Below are 4,483 nucleotides of genomic sequence, written 5' to 3'. Positions count from 1 at the left end.
ATTTTTTTAGTAGAGATGGGGTTTCACCAAGTTGACCAGGCTGGTCTTGAACTCCTAACCTCAAGTGATCCACCCACCTCAGCTTCCCAAAGTCCTGGGATTGCAGGTGTGAGCTACCGCACCAGACCTCATACTGAGTATGTAAGAGGCCATATAGCATAATTGTTGTCAGCATCAATCTGGGTATTTGGAGGCACCAAGGTTAGTACTGAGAATACTTAGACACTGGAGCTAGGGCCAGTTACGTGCTGCTACTGAAGTCTTTTTTTTTTTTTTTTTTTGAGATGGAGTCTCACTCAGTCACCCAGGCTGGAGTGTGGTGGCGTGATCTCGGCTCACTGCAACTCCCACCTCCCAGTCTAAAGCAACTCTCCTGCTTCAGCCTTCCAAATAGCTGGGATTACAGGTGTGCACCACCATGCCCGACTAATCCGTTTATTTTTAAGTAGGGACAGGGTTTTGCCACATTGGCCAGGCTGGTTTTGAACTACTAACCTCAGGTGATCTGCCCACCTCAGCCTCCCAAAGTGCTGGGATTACAGGCATGAGCCACTGTTCCTGATCTGAAGTCTTATTAGCTATGTGTTGTTGGCTCTGCCACTTCTCCCTGTGTGACCTTAGGCAAGCCATATATCCTCTCTTTGCTTCAATTTCCCATTTGCAAAATGGGAATAATAACCGCATGTACACAGAAGGCTGTTATGGGGAATGGATGAGTCAGTATATAGAAACCATAAGAAAAGTGTGCAGCATATAGCTACCTTTGATAAAATATAAGTAATATAAGCATAAGCCAGTATTATGGTTTGGATCACATTTGTCTGTTGATAAGAGCAACTTCAACAAGATAAAACTTTATATATTTTTCAGGGGCTATGAGCAGTAGCTCATGCCTGTAATCCCAGCACTTTGGAGGCAGAGGTGGGCAGATCACCTGAGGTCAGGAATTCGAGACCAGCCTGGCCAACATGGTGAAACCCTGTCTCTATTAAAAATACAAAATTAGCCAGGTGTGGTGGCATGAACCTGTAGTCCCAGCTCCTTGGGAGGCTGCAGCAGAGAACTGCTTGAACCTGGAAGGCGGAGGTTGCAGTGAGCCAAGATTGTGCCATTGTTCTCCAGCCTGGGCAAAAAGAGCGAAACTCTGTCTCAAAAACAAACAAACAAACAAAAAGTTTATATATCTTTCAAATAAAAGAAGTCAGAGATAAGCAGCCCAGGGCTGGTATAGCAGCTCTTGGTCACTGGGGGCAGAAGTGCCATCTTCCACCACCCCTCCATCACCATTGAATACATGCTTTATATCCTCAAAGTCCAAGATGGCTGCTGAAGCTCACATCTGCATTGTAGGCACCAGAAAGTAGGATGGGAGAAGGGTAAATAGGGACATACCTCACGGCCAAATCAATACCCTATAAGAAACCTTCCGACAGGGCCCACATAGTCCTTTCATTTGCGTGTCTTTGGCTACCACTTAGTCACACGGCCACACATAGCTGCCAGGGCTACAGGGAAATGTATTTTCACTGGATGTGTACACTCCAAATCAAACTGGAATTCCATTAGGAAAGAAGAAAGAAAACATGAATATGGGCCTTGTGCAAGTTATTTAACTTCTGCAAATTTTAGCTTTTTCCTTTTAAAATGGGGACAATAGTCCATACCTCATACTGTCTGGAAGTTTACATGAAAAACTGCTAGCACAGCCATGACACTAAGTAAACATTAGCTGTTATCACAAGAAGGAAAAAAATTATCTCTGCATGCTTTTAAAAACAAGATTCACAAAACCAAACAGAACAAGAAGAAGGAAAAATATTCCCACACAAAATAGTGAGTAACTTCAGAGAGAAACCTACTCTCGCTGTGCGTTTCTTCCACTGGTTTGTTGTTTTGGCCTTCTTTATCTCAACTGACTCTCAGCTGACAAAGTTCCAGTTTTAAATATCACATCGCCCTGCTTCGCTGCTTTCAAAGGGCCTCTGTGTCCGGGCGGGCCGTCTCAGACTCACTGTTCTGAATCTTTCCAGTCTTGCTCACCACCCAACTGCTGTCCAGCTGTGCCCAGTGTTCTCACCCACTGGTTCATAAACCTGGCTGACCTTAAGACTCACTTACCTGAAGAGTTCTGTAAAAATACAGACTCCAAGTTCCCACCCCAGGAATCTGCCCGAAACATTCTCCTAAAACCACCTCAGCTGTATCAAACTGCCTTGGGCTTTTCTTGGACTAAGTGACTCAGCAATTTGAATGTTTATAGGGTACAGGTGAATATATCTTGTAACATAAACTAAGTGTTACTAGGAGTCAGGCACTGTTCTGAAGCACTTTACATAGACTAACTCATTTAAGTTCAATTATTCCCCTTTAAATAGATCAGGAAACCAAGGCACAGAGAGGACATGCAACTGCTCAAGGTAACACAGCAAATGGGGAACTGGGAGCTGAGATTTAAGCCTTGGCAGTCCGATTTCTGAGAAATCGGAAAGTACAAGTCACCTGTATGTTCTACCACCCTTCAGTCTATATTAAACAGTTAAGCCACTCCAATACAAATTACAAAAAAAAATTTAACAGACGTCCTCCTAGCATTTATTAAGTAAACTGACAAATATTCATATATATATATATATATATATTTGAGACGGAGTCTTGCTCTGTCTCCCAGGCTGGAGTGCAGTGGCACAATCTCAGCTCACTGCAAACTTCACCTCCCGGATTCAACGGATTCTCCTGCCTCAGCCTCCCGAGTAGCTGGGACTATAGGCGCGTGCCACCACGCCTGGCTGATTTTTGTATTTTTAGAAGAAACAGGGTTTTAGTATGTTAGCCCAGATGGTCTCGATCTCCTGACCTCATGATCCGACCGCCTTGGCCTCCCAAAGTTCTGGAATTATAGGTGTGAGCCACCATGCCAGACCGATATATTCTTATGATTGTCTTCCCAAGAACTGTGGCACAGACAAGTCTGTTATAAAAGCATTTCGGGCAGCCATCAAAATGGTGTTAAAATTATATATATATATAATTTTTTTAAATTATATTTTTATGTGTGCATGGGTACACGATAATGCTCTTTATGTAAAGAAATACATCTGCACAAACATACATACACATACACACTGTTTATGCCTATAGAACTTCTCAGAGGAAACACAGAAGTGTGACAGTTAATTATGGGTGGTAACATTTTGGTGGATATTTCTTTCCCTCTTTAAATGTATTTGAAATAAACATTTGAATTTTGTGCCTTTTCTGCCCCCAGCACTGCTGGGCCTGCAGGTCTGTTGAGCAGCAGATGCAGGTCTCTGTTCCACAGGATGGGGTTTGTTAAAGTTAAGAATAAGGCCTACTTTAAGAGATACCAAGTGAAATTTAGAAGACAATGAGAGGATAAAATTGATTATTGTGCTCAGAAATGCTGGGTGATACAGGATAAAAATAAATACAACACACCTAAATACAGGATGATAGTTCATGTAACAGAGATATCATGTTTGTCAGATTGCTCGTGCCCGTATAGAAGGGGATGTGATAGTCTGCAGCATATGCACACAAACTGCCAAAATATGGTGTGAAGGTTGGCCTGATAAATGACGCTGCAGCATATTGTACTGGCCTGCTGCTGGCCTCCAGGCTTCTCAGTAGGTTTGGCACGGACAAGATCTATGAAGGCCAAGTGGAGGTGACTGGTGATGAATACAATGTGGAAATCACTGATGGTCAGCCAGGCACCGTTGCCTGCTATTTGGATGCAGGCCTTGCCAGAACTACCACTGGCAATAAAGTTTTCCATGTCCTGAAGGGGGCTATGGATGGAGGCTTGTCTATCCCTCACAGTACCAAACGATTCACTGGTTATGATTCTGAAAGCAAGGAATTTAATGCAGAAATACGCCAGAAGCACATCACGGGCCAGAATATTGCAGTACACATGCTACTTAATGGAGGAAGATGAAGACGCTTACAAGAAACAGTTCTCTCAATACATAAAGAACAGCGTAACTTCAGATATGACAGAGGAGATGTATAAGAAAGTTCATGCTGCTATAGAAGAGAATCCAGGCTATGAGAAGAAGCCCAAGAGAGAAGTTAAAAAGAAGAGGTGGAGTTGGGGGGGCAGTGGCTCATGCCTGTAATCCCAGCACTTTGGGAGGCTGAGGCGGGTGGATCACAAGGTCAGGAGATAGAGATCATCCTGGCTAACACGGTGAAACCTCGTCTCTATTAAAAATACAAAAAATTAGCCAGGCATGGTAGCATGTGCCTGTAGTCCCAGCTACTAGGGAGGCTGAGGCAGGAGAATCACTTGAACCCAAGAGTCAGAGGTTGCAGTGAGCTGAGATCGTGCCACTGCACTCCAGCCTTGGCGACAAAGTGAGACTGTCTCAAAAAAAAAAAAAAAAAAAAGAGGTGGAACCGTCCCAAAATGTCTTTTGCTCAGAAGGAAGATCAAGTAGCTCTAAAGAGGGCAAGCTTCTTC

At 43.6% G+C, this 4,483-nt stretch overlaps 1 pseudogene; it reads left to right on the top strand.

Annotated features, from left to right (window-relative positions):
- The first annotated feature begins 3,308 nt into the window (after nucleotides 1-3,308).
- On the top strand, nucleotides 3,309-4,179 carry LOC116529495 (annotated as a pseudogene).
- Nucleotides 4,180-4,483: the final 304 nt, after the last annotated feature.

Source organism: Sapajus apella, unplaced genomic scaffold (genome assembly GCF_009761245.1).
Source record: "Sapajus apella isolate SASKATOON/1434 unplaced genomic scaffold, GSC_monkey_1.0 scaffold3, whole genome shotgun sequence".
In the NCBI taxonomy this organism is placed as follows: domain Eukaryota; kingdom Metazoa; phylum Chordata; class Mammalia; order Primates; family Cebidae; genus Sapajus; species Sapajus apella.
This window is presented reverse-complemented; position numbering and strand designations above follow the sequence as displayed.